The sequence below is a fragment of the Carassius carassius genome, chromosome 43, assembly GCF_963082965.1.
Source record: "Carassius carassius chromosome 43, fCarCar2.1, whole genome shotgun sequence".
Taxonomy (NCBI): Eukaryota; Metazoa; Chordata; class Actinopteri; order Cypriniformes; family Cyprinidae; genus Carassius; species Carassius carassius.
In genome coordinates this window covers 20390320-20413357 of record NC_081797.1, presented here as the reverse complement: position 1 = coordinate 20413357, position 23038 = coordinate 20390320, and the positions used below count along the sequence as shown (strand labels likewise).

General features: G+C 42.0%; 1 protein-coding gene and 1 gene segment (V, D, J or C); one reads left to right on the top strand and one right to left on the bottom strand.

Annotated features, from left to right (window-relative positions):
* LOC132125477 (Ig kappa chain V-III region PC 2485/PC 4039-like) overlaps positions 1-23038 on the bottom strand; it is a 370198-nt gene that overhangs the window by 61491 nt on the left and 285669 nt on the right.
* The window catches only part of LOC132125468 (uncharacterized), a 1183551-nt gene that overhangs the window by 1154022 nt on the left and 6491 nt on the right, over positions 1-23038 (top strand). The window lies entirely within an intron of this gene.

Below are 23038 nucleotides of genomic sequence, written 5' to 3'. Positions count from 1 at the left end.
AGACGTTTCTCAAATTCAAACAAGAGGCTTCAGGTTTTCCATCACACGTAGTGACAGATGCTGAAAAGGAGTCTTACGTCAGAGATTATTTTGAGAAGGAGGGAGTTCAGCTCGACCTTGACAAAATAGCACTTAACCCCGCACGCAGATCTATAAATAAATATTTATTGAATTCGCTTGGGGTTGATTTGGACTTAGGTGTAATCAAGCTACAGTGGAGCTTTTAACAGACCCTGAAGATTTCGCCCGCTATATCTTTGGAAATGGACGCGTCATTAAACACTTCTCATTCGTGTCGGACACTGTGGCTTTAGTTCAATGGTGCTATGCCGATGAAGACCCCGCCCCCGCGAGTGATGTTAATGTGTTCATCGCCGCATTTACCACGGCTTACGGGCGTTTGGAGTTATATGATCTCATGGATCAGTTAGGGCCCCGTGTTTTTTACGTAGATACAGACAGCGTTATCTTTGTATCGAAAGATGAAGATTGGGTACCTAAAACAAGTGCATATCTTGGTGAATTGACGGATGAACTTAATGATGGAGATTTCATAAGGACTTTTGCGTCAATGGGATCGAAAACATACGCGTTTAAAACCACAAAAAATAAAGTAACTCTTAAAGCTAAAGGGATCACGCTGCATTTTGCTAATGCAAAAATTGTAATTCTAGAAAGCATGATATGTCTGATACAGGGATATGTAACATCACGTGACACTAGCCACCTGCTCACACGCACAGAGACCATTGTGCGGAATAAAAAGAAGTTCACTCTGCATAATAGAGCAGTTTTGAAAAGATTCAAAGTGGTATATGACAAACGCGTGCTACTTCCTGATTACACCACACTTCCTTATGGCTACTAATGGTATTTCTAGCATACAAAATGTGTATGTTGAAGAGGATTTTGACTTTCGTTTTCAATATCCTTTCTCAGCCTTAGTCTCCGGGCCATCCGGAAGCGGAAAGACTGTTTTTGTAAAGAATTTATTGTGTAATGCACACAAGTTGATCAATGTAAAAATTGACAGTATTGTATTTTTATACAGTTGTTGGAAACCTTTGTATGATGAACTGTTGTCATTGTATGATATAAAATTTATTGAAGGTATTCCAAACTCTTTAACCGATGAAACTTTAATAACGCCTAATGTCAATGTGTTGATTATCTGTGATGACCTGATGTCTGAGGCATTTTCAAACGATGAACTCTCGCGAGCTTTCACACAATATGTTCATCATATACCATTTTCTATCATATCGATAACCCAGAATCTGTTTTTTCACGGTAAAACCAGTAGGACTATCGCTCTCAATACTCATTATCTTATTTTGTACAAGAGTCCGAGAGACTCGATGCAAATAATGACTTTAGGACGTCAGATTTACCCAGGAAATACAAAATTCTTTATGGAGTGTTATAAGGATGCTACCAATCAACCTTACTGATTCCTTTTGATTGACTTTAAAGCTAAAACACCAGAGCGTTTTCGTCTCAGATCAGAATTGTTTTCAGATCAACAGGTGGTGTATGTACAGAAAAGACTACGGTAAATACTGTTGTTGAAAATGAGTGATAGGCTCTGTAAAAACTTACCTCTTTTAAAACTATTATATAAGGCTTCACCGAGACAACGCCGCGTTATTTTACAGTCAGCGTCAGATCAGCTGATTCTATCCCTGTGTGAGATAGCTCTTAATATACTTCACGGTAACATACCTCTAAACACCAACCAGTTCCGGAGGTTAAAAAAGAAAAAACAGGAGATCAAATACGCCGCTAGTAAAAAGATTAACATCCAAAGAAAAAAGCGGTTGATTAATCAACAAGGCGGTTTTCTTGTACCTCTGTTAAGTGTGGCAATACCATTTATCAATAGTTTAATAACGTCCAGACAGCATTAGGAATGGAATATGCCGAAAAACTTTACCTAATCCCTCAGAATCAGATGAATAAATTAAGAACTGCAGGTGTTCGTGAGACAATTCAACAAACTGTGGAGAACAATTTAGATACAGCTATAAAAAACGTATTGCAGAGGAGTGATTTAGATTCGCATGGGAAGGCTAAACTTTATTCCAGCGTCTTACAGAGGTTTTTAACTATAGTAAAACAAGGTGATTTGGAGAGTAGTACTTTAACTCTTTCACTATCGAAAACGGACGCTATTCACACCGATGAACCTGCTAATACACCTGCTACTGCACCTGCCACTGCACCATCGCATGATGAAAGCGAGGATCAGATTGTCAATGAAATCTTAAACAATGTGCCGCAAAGAAGTTTAAAAAACATCAAACTCATTCTGAATAAAATGTCTAATGCCAAACAAGTGTCTTCATGGACAACTTCTGGCGAGTTTGTATTTAAAGGGAATGTAATCGTAGGTTCACACATGTTGGATTTGGTTAAAAATATAACGGCACCTCACACGCTCCATGATGAATACAGACCGTGTGGTTGGGATGAATTTCTGGATGCTTTTGCAACTTTAAATATACCATTTTCCACTATCACGAATCCGCAGGTTAAACGCATGGTTGAAACCCTTAAAAGGAAATCGCCTAACCCCATGAAAAAAGGGATTCGTAAAAAGCACACGTCAAAGACTATGCCACGATCTACTGCCACTGATGGACAGTTGTTTAATTCACCCTCACTCGATACTACTGCCTGGTTATCTTTTTAATTGTTTTTTTTTTGTGTGTGTAAATATGTTTTTGAAATAATTGTGTTGTGTTATATATTAAGTTTTCGATGTTAATAAAAAAGACGGAAAAAGAGATCTGTCTATACATTGTCTTTATTATACAGTACAACGTACTCGGTTACTAACGTAACCTCGGTTCTCTCTAGAAGAGGGAACGAGAACTGCGTCTTAGCTAAGACGCTACGGGAAAAGTCTCTTTTCACGAAATACTGAAGCAAAAAATTATCCGTTAATTTTGAATTTTTGTAAAGCGCATTTGCAGCAGCACACAGCCATAGGCGAGACGGCTCGCTCGCTCATTGGCTGCTCTGCGGCAACTGCACAGCCTATCAAGCGCAGGCTGATGCAACATCAGACCAATAAGGGCTTCGCGCCCTTCATGCCACTTCCTGCCGAAACGGGTGTGGCCCAACCCTATAAAAGGAGCTCGAAAAGGCTGACTCACCTGATTTATTTCATCGCCGAAGCGAACCAGAGTGAATCGTACGCACGACAGAGAACGCAGTACTCGTTCCCTCTTCTAGAGAGAACCGAGGTTACGTTAGTAACTGAGTACGTTCTCTTACGAGAGTTCTCTCGTACTGCGTCTTAGCTAAGACGCTACGGGAACCCCATGTAAAGCGCCGTGCGCGCAGGGATCACACACCAATAAACCTGGAAGCAATGCCCAGGATTTACAGTGCACAGTCACCCGAGGGACTCACAGAGAGTCCAGGACAGGAGGGGGGGGGGAACCCTCCGCCCCATATCTAGCAGCACCCGTAGATGTGGCAATATGACATTACACAGTCGAGGCAAGGCCTGACCAATGTGGCAATGCGGGTCTTACGCAATACTGCCCATATAACAATCGGCAGCGCATAACGCTCGCGAACTCAGAGTTCCAATCAGGGCCCTGATTCGACAGGGCAGACAGGGAAATAACCTGAGCCCGAAACGGCGCGTTGAGGGATTTCGGCACATAACCGTGCCTAGGTTTGAGTATGACCCTTGAGTCACCAGGCCCAAACTCCAAGCACGACTGGCTCACCGAGAGCGCGTGCAGGTCACCCACACGCCTCACTGAGGCGAGAGCCAACAAGAACACTGTCTTGAACGACAGATGTTGGAGGCTAATTGTTTGGCTAGGCTCGAAAGGGGAACCCTTCATGGCCTCCAAAACCGTCGCGAGGCCCCAAACAGGGACTGACAGAGGTCTGGGAGGATTCAGCCTCCTAGCTCCTCTAAGGAAGCGGATGACCAAATCGTTCCTTCCTATTGACTGACCGAGCGCTGTCTCAGAAAACGCTGCGATAGCCGCCACATAAACTTTGAGCGTGGATGGGGCTCTGCCCTTATCCAACAGCTCCAGTAGGAAGGAGAGAACCTCCATCACCTCACAACTAAGGGGTGAACATCCCCGAGCTGTGCACCAGCTGGAGAACACCGACCACTTCGAGGCATACAGCCGTCGTGTCAACGGAGCTCTAGCCTGAGTGATGGTATTTAGCACTCCCACTGAGAGATCAGCGGGTAACCGTTGAGCGCCCACACATGGAGGGACCACAACTCCGGTTGAGGGTGCCAATCGAGCCCCCAGCCTGCGAGAGGATATCTCTCCTCAACGGCACTTGCCACGGGGCAGTGTCTGCTAACTGCACCAAATCTGGGAACCATGGTTGGTTCTTCCAAAATGGTGCTACAAGCAGTATTGAACATACCTTTTCCCTCACCCGTTCTATCACCTGCGGAAGGAGGGAGACGGGGGAAAAAACATAAAGCTGGCAGCACGGCCATCTACGTGACAACGCGCTTTCGCTCTTGGAAAAGAACGCGGGGCAGTGAGCGTTTTCGTGGGACGCGAAGAGGTCCACCTCCGCCCTGCCAAATCTCTCCCACAACAGCCGGACTGTTTGCGGGTGTAGAGACCATTCACCCGTGGGATAGTCGCTTCTGGACAGCCTGTCTGGACCCTGATTCTGTAGCCCAGGCACATGAACTGCCCTCAGCGAGCGCAAGTTGCGCTGAGCCCAAACCAGGAGGCGTTCCGCCAACCTGTACAGGTTTCGGGACCCGAGACCGCCCTGGCGATTTATGTAGGACACCACAGACATGCCGTCCGAATGGACTAAGACGTGGTGTCCCTTGATTCGGGGACAAAAGCGCGTCATCGCGTTCTCCACTGCCAGCATTTCCAGACAGTTGATATGTTGGAGCTTTTCCCGTTCTGACCACAGGCCAAAGGACGGTCTGCCCTCGAGCAGCGCTCCCCATCCCGAAGTGGAGGCGTCCGTCGACACCATCTTCAATTTCGAGGAAGTCCCCAGGCTTACCAGTCGCTCGCTGTCCAGGGTTTCAGGGCTGTAACGCAGCTCTGATTGACCCTGAGACGCAGCCGACCAGATACCCGCGCTCTCAGCCAGAACTGCAGGGGGCGCATATGGAGCAGGCCCAACCGAAGAACTGGAGATGCTGAGGCCATGAGACCCAGCATCTTCTGAAATTCTCTGAACGAAACGGTCGCGCTGCAGCAGAGAGAATTCGCTGCGCGCTGAATGCCCAAGGCGCGCTGTGGTGACAGCCGCGCCATCATGGAACGTGAGTCCAGAGCTATACCCAAAAACAGTCTCGTCTGACTGGGGTTCAGCGAACTCTTCGTCCAGTTAACACTGAGACCGAGTTTCTCGAGGTGATCGAGTAAAATGGCCCCGTGTTCCACGATCTCCGCTCGTGATTAAGCCAGAATCAGCCAGTCGTCCAAATAGTTCAGGACTCGCATGCCTCTGTAGTCTGAGAGGAGCGAGCGCTGCATCCACGCACCTCGTAAACGTACGAGGAGCCACGGGCAAGCCGAACGGTAGGACTGTAAACTGGTATGCCTGGCCCTCGAAGGCGAATCTCAAGTATCGCCTGTGACGTGACGCTATCTGTATTTGAAAATACGCGTCCTTCAGATCTATTGACATGAACCAGTCTCCTCTGCGAATATGCGCGAGGAGTTCCCTGGTTGTAAGCATTTTGAAACTGCGTTTCGCCAATGCTTTGCTCAGCTGTCTTAGATCCAGTATGGGTCTGAGACCCCCGTCTTTCTTGGGCACTAGAAAGTATCTGCTGTACAGCCCCCCCTCGTTTTGAGCTTGAGATACAGGCTCCACAGCCCCTCTGCTCAACAGTTTTAATATTTCAGCTCGAAGTAGGTGTGCTACTTCTGTTTTGACCATAGTTTCGACACACGCTAAAAAGTGAGGAGGGCGTCGAAAAAACTGTAGCGAGTAGCCTCCCTTTATAATGTCCAGCACCAAATCCGAAACCTCTGGAAGTGCTGACAATGCGTCTGCATGAATTGCTAGGGGTTGGATGCGAAGCGCGCTCTGTTGGCTTGGCAACGGCAGCGCTTCGATGTGCTCTAACATGGGCGTTAAGCCTGTGACATTTGAGGCGGGGAGCGCGCTGATCACAGCAGGCAGATCGCTCGTCCTCGACCCCCCCACGGTGCTTAACCGGGTGAGGGAGGGCTGAGCGGGTCCCGTGGGACCCGTGCTGTCCGTGAGTAATTGTGGGCTGTAAGCGTGCACATTTACTGCTTTAGACTCGCTGTCTGCCTGAGCAGAATGAACGTGCACGGGTTTCGTTTTTACAGAAACCACATGACGCGTGTGACATAGTGTTTGTGGGCACTGAGGAGTGGGCACGTTTACTATGCAGTGCGCGCGATTGACTTGAGTCGCTTTTATGGGCGCGAGCCCTGTGTGAAGGGCTGTGCTTATATGTGGAGATGGGCACTGAGCAGTGGGCATCGTCACTACATTTATAGCACCATCGGCCGTGGCCGGGACACCAGAAAACACACCTTTTTCGGGAAATATCTGGGTAGCCGTGATAACGGTTTTTGTGTGCAGGCAAGCGGGAAACCGTACAGGCTTGCGCATTGCAAAAGACGCTGAAACAGTCACAATCCCTGGAACTGAAACAGCGGCGCGCTTAGGTGAGAGTTCGGCAGCGGCGACTCGTACACCGGCGCTTTCCTAGGATGGCTTAGGGGCTTCCGGCCTCACCGTAATCCTCTGCCGTGGTCCCCGCGGCGCGGGTCGACGGCCGGTAGAGCGAGAATGGGGTCTCGAGCTGCGTTGCTGAAGCTGTTGTGATAACGGCTTTGTGTGCAGGCAAGCGGGCAACTGTGCAGGACAGAGACAGTCACAATTCCTGGAACTGAAACAGCGGCACGCTTGGGTGAGAGCTCGGCCACAGTGGAAATCGTACACCGGCGCTTCGATGAAGCAGCAGGAGGCGGGGGGTATGGCTGAGAGCTTTGCGAGGCCGGTCTAGCACGACTCGCTGCAGAACCGGAGCGTTTGCCACGTCTGAGAGCGTCAGCCCTAGATGCCTATCAGCCACCGTAGCGGAAGCCATAACTCGTCCCATGGCTTGTGCAGCGGATTTAGTAGCGAAGCATTCCTAAAATCCGCGAGACAGATAGCCTCAGGTCCCATCTCGTCCAGTTCACAGAGGAGATCACCCTGGAATATCTGCAGCCATCGTGTGTAGCGCAGACGCAGCCTGCTCAGCAGCAGAAAAGATTCGCGCGAGCAGAGGTGACGTCATGCGGCAGGCTTTAGATGGCAACACCGCTTTCGTCCGCCGTCCAGCAGAGGGCCGACAAAGGTGCGTCGCTATCGCCTGTTCCACCGGCAGAAGTGACTGGTAGTTCCTGTTTTTAGCATCATCCAGTGTGGAGAATGCTAGTGAGACAGACGAACGAGTTCGCGCTGAATATGGAGCGTTCCAAGCCTTCGCCACCTCTTCGTGAAGCTCAGGAAGAAATGAGGCGGGCTTTGAGAAGTACGCTCATCCGAAAGGAAACTACCATCCAGCCGGGAACGAGAGGGGGGCGCTGGTGCAGACCACTCGAGGCCGAGACTCGTGGTGGCCAGCGTGAGCACTCGCCTAGGCTCCTTCTCGATGTCAGCTCGTTTGCTTGGCTTCTGAGCAGAAGGCGCAACATCCTCGGAGCTCGCCCAGCCCTCACTACCCGAAGCTAGCAGAGAGCACGTGTCCTCTCGGCGGCAAACAGCGGGCGCTGCCCATCGGGAAGCGATGCAGGGGAGGCCGGTGAAGCAGGGCGAACCGGCGAGCTTGGTTGAGCTGAAGACGGTTCCGGAATCCGCTGGAAGCGGGCTTTTACGGCGCCTCAGCGCAGCGGAGAATGCAGGCTCAGAGAAAAAGGCCAAGCAAGTCCTCAGAGTCACCATGGCAACAGCTCGCAGTGAGGGCATCCGCAGGGCGAACACACACACATGCATAAAGAACAGTTGGATATAACAGAATTGAAAGGATATGTGCGCCGGAACGCGCAGCAGGAACGGCAGTGGAAGGCGGCGAAGGCCAGCAGCTTCAGAAGTGGCTCGTCCCGCTGAGGGCGCTTGCTTCCTTCGTGATCCAGCGATGCGTGAGCTTCGCTGAAGAGATGAAAAACAGGTAGGTCAGCCTTTTCGAGCTCCTTTTATAGGGATGGGCCACACCCGTTTCGGCGGGAAGTGGCATGAAGGGCGCAAAGCGCCCTTATTGGTCTGATGTTGCATCAGCCTGCACTCGATAGGCTGTGCAGTTGCCGCAGAGCAGCCAATGAGCGAGCGAGCCGTCTCGCCTATGGCTGTGTGCTGCTGCAAATGCGCTTTACAAAAATTCAAAATTAAGGATGATTTTTTGCTTCAGTATTTCGTGAAAAGAGACTTTTCCCGTAGCGTCTTAGCTAAGACGCAGTACGAGAGAACTCTTGTAAGAGAACCATATTGTTAATACATTCAAGATTACATACCATTTTATTAATTATTAAACATAAAATAATAGCACAGTTCTAGGCGTACTACAGACACCTTTTACAATTTTGTACACACTTAATACAATTAAATGTATCACAGAGAGAAGGTTTCAGTCTCTTTACAAATCGTGCAACCATATTAACATTTTTAATCAGATCATCATGATACATTTTAACAACATTTTCATAATCATAACCCTTTGACATGTGATACAGAAAAAAACACACAATGCTGTCTGCAAGTATCTGATGTGAAGTCTTGAACCTGTTTGTTAGAGTATTGTACACAGATAGAATTGTTTTTTAAAAAGGTTTGTATGGTCTTTGGAAAACGGGGGTCTTTTGGAGATCCTCAAAGGTATCAAAAAAACAGCTCACGCCATCCTTGGTTATGTAAATTCCTAACCAATGCAACCCCGGTTTTGTGGAGGGGTCCGAGTTAAAAATAAGCATAGACGGGGTATTCTTTACGGTCACTTTGGGTAGATAATCACTGGGAAGCACTCCTAAAAAACTTGTATTGTGATCAATTTTATCCATAACAGACGTTAGTTGAACCGTATTCATTTTCCCTCCTCCTCAGTAATAATCCACTAACACCTGTCTTCGATTGGATATTTCAACAATTGAATCAAAAATCGCATATACGATAATGGTTATGGATTGTCTGAGAGGTTGTCTGAATCGTGCTTCTAGTGTAATATTTCCCGATTTAATTAGTGAAACATGATTCGAACAATCTTCATCAGGGGACAAATTAAAGGCATAGAGCGTGTAGCCGTTTAGAAAATCCTGCCGATCTATTACAAGAGGTTGATTTTTAAGATGTCTTCCGGTAGCCGTCATGAGTTGATAAAAGTCCCTAACGGCTGATCCGCTTTCATATTCCGGTTGAAACGGTTTGGACGGAATTTGGACCCCGTCTTGATATAAAGCCAAAAACTCCAGGTTAAAATGTTTAAAAGCAAAAGGATTTTTATCATACGCTCCTGAAAAGGCTGAATTTTCGGTCATTGCTAAAATTATTGATTTTGGTAGTGTACCGAGAAGAAGATTTTCTTGATTAGATACGCGAGAACCAGCTGGGATAAAAAAATTCTTCACACACACACGGTCTATGGGGTATTTAGCAGTAGTGCCTAGAAGCGCCTGAGCATGCCCCAACCGGACGCCTGGTGAAACAGTAACTTTTTTGACAAAAAGAGATGCTGACACAATATTGAGTTTATAACCAACAGCGTCATCTCGCATTAGGCAGAACTCATCTTTAGCTCTTGTCATTCTTATTTTTATATCTACACCATTCAACATTAATTTTTCTTGAAAGAAAATGTCACTATGAATGGGGGCTAGTAATTCTATCACATTACTAGCATTGGTAAATGCAGCTCTCTTCATTAACCCCGTATTTTCTCCATCCATGTGACCCGGTGTATCTTTGTAGAACAAACTGGCTGAAAAGACACTTTCGAGTGTATCTTTTCCAAAATTAATCAGAGCTTCAATCAAACATCTGTAGGGGTAGGTACTGGAACTCTGGGTTTTCAGACGATCCCCCAGAGAGACATCCACCTGTGAGAATATACATGCTCCCGGATAGTTTATTAAACCGACAGGCGATCCGTCTGGTATATTAGAACCATCGGGTCAGGTTATTTTGAGTCTAGTGTTTAAAAGAGTGTTATTAAGATCCAAATAATCCTCTCCCGTGCCAGCGATAAAAAATTCTAATGGTGATGAATCGGTTATTGCGGATAGAGGCGGTATTTCGACGTTAGTATTTTTTTCAATGGACGTCTGTGTCATGGGGATCGTAAATAAGTCTAACTCTGATTTAATACACTCCTCAGACATGCGATGGAATATAGCCATGTTTAGAAAATAGTGTTCAGAAATCTTTTGGTACGGACGGTTTTCTTTACACGTTTAGTGCGGGGACGCCGGTTACGTTTTGGGGCCGCGCGCTTGTTACTGCGACGTTTACCTTTCTTCACACGGCCACTCCCCCTACGTAGACGCTCACCCGGTGGTTTAAAGGAACCTCGTGACATCACCATTAACCCGTTGCCATTTTGTCCATTATTATTATTATTATTGTCATTATACGATCTTGATAGAGCGCTGGTCACAACATCGCTAGCTATATTTCTAGCAGCAGTTTTTAGATGTGGTTTTACTATACTAAAACCTCTTTTCAACAGCGGTAGTGCCGTCCTAAAAAGAGATTTGAAGATGCCACCTATGCCTGCTCCGTACATAACAGGACCGCCCGCGTATCCTGGTAAGCCGTTACCCGCCTGGTTCCGGTAGTATGTAACATATCGCTCGGGCTCCATAGTTGCGTAATAGTTTTGCTAAAACTAAAACTTATTTCACCGGTCTGAAGTGAAGTTTAGCCACAACTTTACCATACGTGAAATGCACGTGTTTGTTCTGATCGTCTTTAACCTCAATGCAGATATCTGTAATATTAGATTTATTCACAGGTACGTAATGCGGCTTGTCGAATCTAACACTGACGCTGTCATTAGATGTACCGTCTATATGTACAGTTCTCAGTAGCGGTACGTATGAATCACCTACTGATTGATATTTGATCATATTACTGTATATGTACATGCTATAAAATGCACCTCTTATGTCAGCTTGATGCGGTGCGTATGTGATGACAGGTGCACCGTCAGAACTATTTTAGGTGTGCTGTTTTGCAGTTCCTAGAGACACAACAGACTTTAATCCTAGAATATTAGCCAACTTCCCATAAAATATCAAAGATGTGTTTGTCGGTGCTTTTAGAAATATCCTGTTTTTGATGTGATCGTAACCAAGTGTGACTTTCGGGGGAAGGTTGGCGTTGATTTCTCTAACCAGAAATAGTACATCTTCATAATAACCCAGTTTTAACGTATTGCACACTTTAGACTTGCCAGACACGGACCATGTTTTATCTTCCTCGGGGCCAGCATTAGCTGTTCCATAGCTAACTCAACACTCTTCTCAGGAGTTTTAGGGACTGATAACGTGGCCATTGTTACAGAATAGCTCTCCAATTTTTCCAATTCACAAAAACACCATTCGTATTTTACAACTAGGTACGGATAGATTAGCTTCAACAAAATCCTCTTTTTAAACACTTGTTACATCCGAATTGATGCTGCTATCATGCCTACAGCCCTGCCATCTCTAGCGCTGGAGGCGTGTTTTTTTTCCGGAGCATTCCCAAGCCTCATTCTAACTGTGTCTGGTGCTGGGAGGTTGTTTTACCGAAGGCTTCGCAACTCTGCTGGAGGATCTTTTTTTTCTTTCGTCTAACTCTCTTGTCAGTCTCGCTTTTTAAAATTTTAGTTAGTGGTAAAGTACAGCATAGATTTTACAAGTATCTTGTCTGGTGTATTTTATTTTAGATCTGTGTAATGCCTACCTCTTTTTTTCTTTTGTTTTAACTTTTTCTAACATCGTGACAAAACGCCAAGTTTTCTGGTTTGTATCGTTTCTTTACATTCGCTTCTTTTTTCAGTTTGAGGTAAAGTACAAATGCTAAAACTCTGTTACCTAGTTTTCTTTCTTTTCTAGCTGGTAACAAAACACCATTTTTAAATTGTAATGCTACAAGCTCTCACATCTTTTTCACGTGTTGCTTAACGAAAACATATCTGATAGTTTTTGACTTGTTTGGTTGTTTTAGATAAATAACCAGTAACCTAGTTTTATTTCATTTGTAACAACTTTAACAACATTTTTACACTTTTCCAACTACGAAAACGATCATTACATTGTTTCCATTTCTGTTTGTGTTTATAACCTTTTACTTGAAATGCACTGTGTACTTAAAACCTTAATAAAATCTTCCCTTACACCATTTTCATGATTTCGCCCTTTTCAGAGTTTAAAAAAAGTACATAGCTTCCCAACACTTCTTCCTCCCTCCGAAATTCCTTCTAAGTTCATAAGTTCACATTTAGGTCACTGGGGTGTACAGGGAGGGGAGGGGGGGTGTACAAACAGGTGTCCAGAACAGATGGCTTTTATGACCCTCATCAATCAAATTTTTGGAGACAAGGTGCACATTACCCTCTTTCGCGTTGGGTGTTTGCGTTATAGCCTAATTTGAAATTAGCAGTTGACGGTGCTTTAAAAGAACAATGGTTATCCAGTTTAATTTTTAATTCATGTAATCTCTAATACAAGTAGCCTAGTGTTGCAAGAAAGTTATGTACATAACTTGTTATCACTCTTCTGAAAAGAAGACATTTGATTGTTCAGTACCAGTGTTGGGAAGGTTACTTTGGAAATGTAATAGGTTACAGATTACAAGTTACCCTGTTTAAAATGTAATAGTAGTGTAACTTTTTCAATTACTTTATTAAAGTAATGTAACTAATTACTTTTGAGTACATTTCGATTCCTTTTCTAAATTTGTGAAAATTAAAGAATAATAAATGAAAGCATATACATCAACTTAAATACATTTATCTAATAAGCATGTGACGTATTCTGTGTAATAAACTCCTGAAACATTGGTGTTTTTTTGAAACTGCTGTCTCTTTGTATATGATGATAGTTTTCTCAAAATAAGTAAAATGCACATGAAGTGAGAGAGGAGTTCTAGAAATTATGTTTATGTCAATGTCAATGTCACCTTTATTTATATAGCGCTTTAAACAAAATACATTGCGTCAAAGCAACTGAACAACATTCATTAGGAAAACAGTGTCAATAATGCAAAAAATGAGAGTTAAAGGCAGTTCATCATTGGATTCAGTTATGTCATCTCTGTTCAGTTAAATAGTGTCTGTGCATTTATTTGCAATCAAGTCAACGATATCGCTGTAGATGAAGTGTCCCCAACTAAGCAAGCCAGAGGCGACAGCGGCAAGGAACCGAAACTCCATCGGTGACAGAATGGAGAAAAAAACCTTGGGAGAAACCAGGCTCAGTTGGGGGGCCAGTTCTCCTCTGACCAGACGAAACCAGTAGTTCAATTCCAGACTGCAGCAAAGTCAGATTGTGCAGAAGAATCATCTGTTTCCTGTGGTCTTGTCCTGGTGCTCCTCTGAGACAAGGTCTTTACAGGGGATCTGTATCTGGGGCTCTAGTTGTCCTGGTCTCCGCTGTCTTTCAGGGATGTAGAGGTCCTTTCTAGGTGCTGATCCACCATCTGGTCTGGATACGTACTGGATCCGGGTGACTGCAGTGACACTCTGATCTGGACACAGACTGGATCTGGTGGCCACGGTGACCTCGGAACAAGAGAGAAACAGACAAATATTAGCGTAGATGCCATTCTTCTAATGATGTAGCAAGTACATAGGTTGTTATGGGAAGTGTTTCCGGTTCCGGTTTACCTAATTAATGCAGCCTAAAAATCCTTTAACGGATTTGGATAATAAAAGCATATTAGTATGTTATGTGTATGCCAGGTTAAAGAGATGGGTCTTTAATCTAGATTTAAACTGCAAGAGTGTGTCTGCCTCCCGAACAATGTTAGGTAGGTTATTCCAGAGTTTGGGCGCCAAATAGGAAAAGGATCTGCCGCCTGCAGTTGATTTTGATATTCTAGGTATTATCAAATTGCCTGAGTTTTGAGAACGTAGCGGACGTAGAGGATTATAATGTATAAGGAGCTCATTCAAATACTGAGGTGCTAAACCATTCAGGGCTTTATAAGTAATAAGCAATATTTTAAAATCTATGCGATGCTTGATAGGGAGCCAGTGCAGTTTTGACAGGACCGGGCTAATATGGTCAAACTTCCTGGTTCTAGTAAGAACTCTTGCTGCTGCATTTTGGACTAGCTGTAGTTTGTTTACTAAGCGTGCAGAACAACCACCCAATAAAGCATTACAATAATCTAACCTTGAGGTCATAAATGCATGGATTAACATTTCTGCATTTGACATTGAGAGCATAGGCCGTAATTTAGATATATTTTTGAGATGGAAAAATGCAGTTTTACAAATGCTAGAAACGTGGCTTTCTAAGGAAAAATTGCGATCAAGTAGCACACCTAGGTTCCTAACTGATGATGAAGAATTGACAGAGCAACCATCAAGTCTTAGACAGTGTTCTAGGTTATTACAAGCAGAGTTTTTAGGTCCTATAATTAACACCTCTGTTTTTTCAGAATTTAGCAGTAAGAAATTACTCGTCATCTAGTTTTTCAAATTGGTGTGTTTCACCGGGCTGCGAAGAAATATAGAGCTGAGTATCATCAGCATAACAGTGAAAGCTAACACCATGTTTCCTGATGATATCTCCCAAGGGTAACATATAAAGCGTGAAGAGTAGCGGCCCTAGTACTGAGCCTTGAGGTACTCCATACTGCACTTGTGATCGATAGGATACATCTTCATTCACTGCTACGAACTGATGGCGGTCATATAAGTACGATTTAAACCATGCTAATGCACTTCCACTGATGCCAACAAAGTATTCAAGTCTATGCAAAAGAATGTTGTGGTCAATTGTGTCAAACGCAGCACTAAGATCCAATAAAACTAATAGAGAGATACACCCACGATCAGGTGATAAGAGCAGATCATTTGTAACTCTAAGAAGAGCAGTCTCAGTACTATGATACGGTCTAAATCCTGACTGGAAATCCTCACATATACCATTTTTCTCTAAGAAGGAATATAATTGTGTGGATACCACCTTTTCTAGTATCTTGGACAGAAAAGGGAGATTCGAGATTGGTCTGTAATTAACTAGTTCTTTGGGGTCAAGTTGTGGTTTTTTATTGAGAGGCTTAATAACAGCCAGTTTGAAGGTTTTGGGGACATGTCCTAATGACAATGAGGAATTAATAATAGTCAGAAGAGGATCTATGACTTCTGGAAGCACCTCTTTTAGGAGCTTAGATGGTATAGGGTCTAACATACATGTTGTTGGTTTAGATGATTTAACAAGTTTATACAATTCTTCCTCTCCTATAGTAGAGAATGAGTGGAACTGTTCCTCAGGGGGTCTATAGTGCACTGTCTGATGTGATACTGTAGCTGACGGCTGAATGGTTGCAATTTTATCTCTAATAGTATCGATTTTAGAAGTAAAGTAGTTCATAAAGTCATTACTGCTGTGGTGTTGGGAAATGTCAACACTTGTTGAGGCTTTATTTTTCGTTAATTTAGCCACTGTATTGAATAAATACCTGGGGTTATGTTTGTTTTCTTCTAAAAGAGAAGAAAAGTAATCGGATCTAGCAGTTTTTAATGCTTTTCTGTAGGATATGTTACTTTCCCGCCAAGCAATACAAAATACTTCTAGTTTTGTTTTCCTCCAGCTGCGCTCCATTTTTCGGGCTGCTCTCTTTAGGGTGCGAGTATGCTCATTATACCATGGTGTCAAACTGTTTTCCTTAACCTTCCTTAAGCGTAAAGGAGCAACTTTATTTAAAGTGCTAAAAAAGAGAGAGTCCATAGTTTCTGTTACATCATCAAGTTGTTCTGAGGTTTTGGATATGCTAAGGAATTTGGATACATCAGGAAGATAACTTAAAAAGCAGTCTTTTGTGTTAGAAGTGATGGTTCTTCCATACTTGTAACAAGAAGTAGAATTTACAATTTTGGCTATATGAATTTTGCAAAGAACTAAATAATGATCTGAGATATCATCACTTGGCTGAATAATTTCAACACCATCAACATCAATTCCATGTGACAGTATTAAATCTAGAGTATGATTTCGACAATGAGTAGGTCCTGAAACATGTTGTCTAACACCAATAGAGTTCAGAATGTCTATAAATGCTGATCCCAATGCATCGTTTTCATTATCAACATGGATATTAAAATCACCAACTATTAAAAATTTATCTGCAGCCAGAACTAACTCGGATGTAAAATCACCAAACTCTTTAATAAAGTCTGTATGGTGCCCTGGTGGCCTGTATACAGTAGCCAGTACAAACATAACAGGGGATTTATCATTAACATTTGTTTCTTTGGATAATGTTATATGAAGTACCATTACTTCAAACGAGTTATACTTGTAGCCTGCCCTCTGAGAAATCCTGAAAACGTTGTTATAAATTGAAGCAACACCTCCACCTTTGCCTTTTAGACGTGGCTCATGTTTATAACAGTAATCTTGGGGGGTGGACTCATTTAAAATAATGTAATCATCAGGTTTTAGCCAGGTTTCTGTCAAACAGAGTACATCTATATTATGATCAGTGATCATATTATTTACAAAAAGTGTTTTCGTAGAAAGGGATCTGATATTCAATAAGCCAAGCTTTATCATTTGTTTATCCATATTGCTTCTGTTTTTTATTTGTTGAACCTCAATTAAATTGTTAATCTTAACTTGGTTTGGACGTTTTTTGTATTTTCTAGTTCGGGGAACAGACACAGTCTCTATAGTGTGATATCTAGGTGAAAAAGTCTCTATGTGCTGAGAATTAACTGACCTCTGTGACGGGAGGCAGCTAGCAGACGGTCGGTTTAGCCAGTCTGTCTGCTTCCTGACCTGGGCCCCAGTTAGTCAAGTATAAACACTAAGACTATTTGCCATATTTCTAGAGAGAAGAGTGGTGCCACCCCAGGAGGGATGAAGACCATCTCTTTTAAACAGGTCAGGTCTGCCCCAAAAGCTCGTCCAATTGTCTATGAAACCTATGTTATTCTGTGGGCACCACTTAGACATCCAGCCATTGAGTGATGACAATGTGCTATGCATCTCGTCACCACGGTAAGCAGGGAGGGGACCAGAGCATATTACAGTGTCTGACATCGTGCTTGCAAGTTCACACACCTCTTTAATGTTATTTTTAGTGATCTCCGACTGGCGAAGTCGAACATCATTAGCGCCGGCATGAATAACAATCTTACTGTATTTACGTTTAGCATTAGCCAGCACTTTTAAATTTGCCAAGATGTCAGGCGCTCTGGCTCCCGGTAAACATTTGACTATGGACTATGGACTATGGTGGCTGGTGTCTCTATATTCACGTTCCGTACAATAGAATCACCAATAACTAGAGCACTTTATGTGTTTTATGTTTATGTGTTTATGTGCTCGTGTACTCCTACAGTATATTGAGATGGCAGAGGTTGAAAACACTGCGAGCTTCAGTAGGCCAATGTGTAGTAAATGAAACCATGTCTTTGCCATTAATTTACAGGAGGGGCAGACTGGGAAAAAAATTCAGACTGGAAAATTCAAACTCATATAAACAAATTCATGGACACAACTATTTTTTTGTATGGACCTGACATAAAAAAAGGTTTAAATCTTTAATTTGGGGACATGCAAAATAATTTAAAGTTCTCTCCTGAACTGCACCTTCACTTCTATTTTTCTCTTCAGTCTTTTTATTTTGCCCTGTTATCCATCTCTCTCATGACTTTAATACTCAAGATTGAACAAAACTATACTTTACAATACAATACTCCACAGTACTACAATATCTTTATAGAAAAATCCTAATACTGTACACGAGTCATGTTTTTCCCTAACAAAAAATTACCATGATTTTATTAGCCTATATAAAAGTAAAATAACCTTGTTTTGTTTTTGTTTTTTTTGAAAATGGATTTGTATTTATTTTTAAATAAATACATTTGTAAAATAATTTTACATTTTTGGTTACCACAGTTAAACAATAGTAACCATTTGGTTGTGGTGTTGTCTGTCGTAGCTCCCCCTAAACCTATAAAAAAAAATCTGAATTTTTTTCAGCTAAATTCCTACTGTAACATTACAACAGATAATAATGATGTCCTTTATATAGTATTTTGAGTGATGACTGATGAGCAACGTGCTGCTGCTTGATTAATTAAATAAAAAAACAAGGACAAAAAAGCATCTTTACAGATGAAACTGACCTAAAACCCTGAACAGTAGTTCTGCTTCTCTGCTCCAGCTGTGCGCTTCCACAGTCCACACTTCTCTCTCTCTCTCTCTCGCATTGATTACTCTGAGTCTGATCCAAACCGTTTGGCGGAGGCGCGGAGAGCGCGCGAGTCATGACTAACAATTCATGACTTATTAGAGATTTAATTATCAAATGGTGGATTCGCAAATGATCGCTTTAGTACATTCGGCAGGCAATTATACAATAATGATATTAAATAGTGGGGCAAAATCGGCTGCCAGTTCACCGGGAATTGTCCCGGTTCTCCCGGTGTCCAGTCCGCGCCTGATTTCCACAGACACGCAGAATGTGCAAGTCATATATTGCCTTTTTGGGGCTTAATATTCACAGACACTAGTCCATGTCATGTTTTGATTCAAGTGTACTGACCTACTTTTGATATAGTAATCCAAAATGTGGCATATTCCGTCCGCGTTAGGCATTCCGTTTTTATGACTAGATTCTACGAACCAGACTGTATTTCCGCATCCCGGAAATGATTAGGGCGGTATGTCTCAGAATAGTCAGTGCAATTTGGGAAAGAAATCAGTTAAATCCGTATGTGGATGTGTGTAAATATTCAAATGTAATCCCCTTTGTAATCGTTAAAAATTTCATAAGTAACTGTAATTTAACTACTCATTTTTTCTTAGTAACTGTAACTAATTACAGTTACAATAATTTTGTAATTAAATTACGTAACGCCGTTACATGTAACTAGTTACTCCCCAACACTGTTCAGTACAAACAGTTCAGTAAAATGGGTCAATATTTTTCCAGCTGTTTATACTTTATAATTAATGGAGTTAAATTTCTGTTGTGGTTTTAACCATGTTATGCATTAAATGTTCAAGTTTAACTATCATGTGTTAGCCTATGTCATTTTTGAGTGAAAATGAGTCTGTTTATACACTTGTTTAAAGTGCATGCAAATGAAAAATAACGTCATTAACCGTTATTTTTTCAAATGAAACCGGTTCAGGAACGGTAATATTTAATGAGGAACGTAGGAATGGAAACGTTATAATACCGGTTTTGTTCGGAGTGAACCGATTGATTTTTTTTTTTTTTCGTTTTTAAGCCCTGGTTATAGCCCTCCGGGGCAGTATTGGAGATTATGTGGGTTTAGCGCTTTGGCACTATTAAGACTTGTGCACGTACTGTCACATACACACGCTTTCAAGTGGCCAAGACCGCAAGTGTGGGTATCTGGACAGGGTCAAAGTCTTAAAAGTTCCCCATTAGTAAGAACCCTAAACATAGTCGCAAATCAAAGTCTTAATAATTCAGTAATTCAGTTAAACACTTGTATGATATTGTACAAGGCCCAGGACCGTCTCATCTGACACTATCACAATATTAGTAAATCAGTTGCCCCACACAGTCAGAAAGATTATATTTTCCAATGACTTCTTAATAAATTACTTCAAATAAGCCCCATCAGTTCATGTGCCAACTATACATGATATCTCTCTGCACCTCGTCATTTATGTTTCCACAAGTGGAAATGCTAGTTTGATGTGTCATGTGATACAGTATATCAAATCTTTGATTAATTTGTCAGAAACAGATCAATTACACTACTGATAACAGTCCTGTTTGCATCTAATAATTTTAAAATAATTCATATGAATATACAGTAGCTTATTAATGACTTGCTTTTATTATTGGATGCATTTAACATTTAATTATACAGCATCTTTACAGAGGCTGCTTTTATGGTCTAACACCCCCCCCCCCCCACACACACACACACACAGTAATGTATAAGTTGCATAAAATGTAATAATATTTCCTTCCTTTCTGTCTTATAGGATTGCTTGCAGATGTAACGGATATGCAGGTCATCGATTCATGGATTCTGAACTAATGAATCACGGTTTGTTGAATCTAAAACAATGCAAACCCCAAAGTTTGTAGATTTTGAATCCAAGCATATAAACCCAATTTTATAAGCTAAATGCCTGGCTTTAAATTGGTTTTAAATTATTTACGACACAGGATGAGACATTCCAAAGTCACGTGAGCAGCCTCAAAGGAGAAATTAACTCTCCTTTCAACTTACACACACACACCCACAAATGTTTTATCTTACACTCATCATGTAAATCCTTAATTATGTGTATTTTGAATAGGTTTGTGTATTGCATAAAAATGGTTAATCCTGTGATGTGAGGATTATAAGTATGACTTGTAAATAGGAAAGGTTTCTCCTCATTTTAACTTTCTCAAATAGAATCATGAGCTGTAACCCAACTCCTTCAGAGTCGTAAACTTTACGACTGAATCTGGGAGAAACAGGGAAGCCAGCTCTCGCTGGAATTTCTATAAGGAAAGGGAAAAGCACCCTTTTAAGTGTATAAAATATATCGCTTTTTGTGCTTAGATGTCTCCCCATATCAAATTGGAGTATCTGCAATTTTATCATGTGGTAATCAAATTTTATATGTGTGTAATTCTGCATTTGAATGTAATTTCATGCTTTGACCATTTATAGATGTCACTTTTGGTGTCTGCGTAATTGTCATGCTTTGACGAACTCATTTATCTAAAGCAAATTAATGAAAAATGTATTAATCTGGAATTATGAACGTGCTAGGATATCACTGTTGAAATCTGAGAAACCCTAATTTATTAGGGTGGGTGTTTCCACAGAGACAAAGGAACCTTTTCCCGCTTCAGATCGCGGACGTTCATTGGTTGTTCACGCGAACAGAGGCGTGAACCATTTCAAGCCATAAGAGGTGACCCCGGAAGGTCCAGCTCTCTCTCTTCGCTCTTCGCCCTTCTCTCTCTTCTCTGATCGCGCTCTTCTCGTCCCTCTGCTGCGCTCCTATCGCCGTCCCCCTCAGCACAGGGGCTGAGAGGACAGCCATTCTCATGACTCCTTCGGAAGCTTTCGCTTTCGTTGTTTTGTTTATTTTCTTTACTAAGTTTATTCACCTATTCGCCTCTCCCCACGAGGAAGACGAAGTCTGAAACATTGCTTTCTTTGAACTTTCAAATATCGCGCGATTCCGCAGCAGCCCGGACACAGAGAGGACAAGCCCAGATTGACGCACGCTACACGCCCACGCTGCTCCAGCACACACACAGAGACACTTGCAAGTATCATTATGGAAATGCTGCTAAATTTTAAATGCTGTTTAAGTTGTCTATAATTTGATTTCTAGGTTGTCTTTAAAGGGTTACTGTCTGTTGGTTTACATATATGAGGGCATGATTGTGATCACGCCTTTTCTCTCATTTATCATGCCTTTTCTCTCATTCTCTTTCTCTCCCTCTCCCTCATTTGGATTGCGTTATGTCTTGTACAAAGTTTACTGTATATATTGTCGTACGCGTATTTTACTCTGTATAAATCGTAGTTGATGTATTATTAGTTCAATTATTAAATTCCATATACTCCAGATTGTCTGTCTAAGTTGCTCATGTTACGAAGTCAATGAAATGCTGATCTTAGCTACAAAGCTCATCTGTTACTTTTAAGTAATATAAATTTTATAAGGACAGGAGAATGGTTTCATGGCCAGAAACTATTCGTCCTGGAATTATAAGAAGTGATAGCGTTACTGAGAATTAATAAAACAAATCTTACGGCCGTTTGCTGGACGAACCACGTTTGATTTACATTAATTTCTAGTAAAAGATATCACAATAATTGATATGAAGAATAGAATATTGAAATATTAATGAGTAAATTACAGTGCCTTGTGATGAGTTATTAATACATACAATTGACCTATTTTTCATCTTCAATAATTTTAATGCAACTGTAATATGATATATATATTAATCATATTCCTGATTAATTACCCAAATTCCCTATATCATTTGAGTTAATTATTATGTACAACCCAGTGCGGCTACATTTTGGTGGAGAATGCGGGCATTTCAAACTTCGTTTTGTGAGCAATCCAGTTCAATCTGTGTATATGGTTATTAATAATTTCTGCACGCGCGCTATGAAATTTGTATTTGTGAGAAGTCGCAAGACGCGAACTCACCCCTAACTGACTGAGGCAAAAGCTGATCAGTCAGCACGTTAAGTATTTATAGAAACTTAACAGTATAGTCACTGTTATTTTAATGAAGGTAAAATGTTAAGCCTCCTGTTAGGAAAGACCAAGATCTTTTTACAGTGAGAACATTTTAATATGAATAATTAAAAGATGAAGAAATCTTTTATTAGTTGCAACATGTAAATCTGAACATGAGCGAAGTTCCTCTGATTCAGTTAAAAAGGCCTTGCTTATTAAATATCGTTATTGAATTCGTGGTGAACCACAGTGATATTCAAAAATAAACGATAAAAACTCCTGGTCTGAAATTGGCTTAGCTACCCGATTTATAAACCTAAAACATTTAAATCATAAGTGCTATTTTGATAAATGTTTATGGGAGTTCAACAGATGGAAAATTCCTGTTGTTAACAGTTGTGTGTTTGGCAGTGAACGGATCCTTCCTTCACGCTCTGTTTAATATAGCACCGCAGAGGTAAAACCTTTGTCTGTTAGTTAAGATTCTGATGCAGAAAATCAGCGTTAGAGAGTTAGATCCCATTGAAGTCAGCTGTAATTCCGCTTACTAAACACCAGAGGGGGTCTTTTGTTTAGAAGTTCAAAATTACGCCCTGCCTTCTGATTCCAGCTTGCATGAGTGCAAGTCCGCC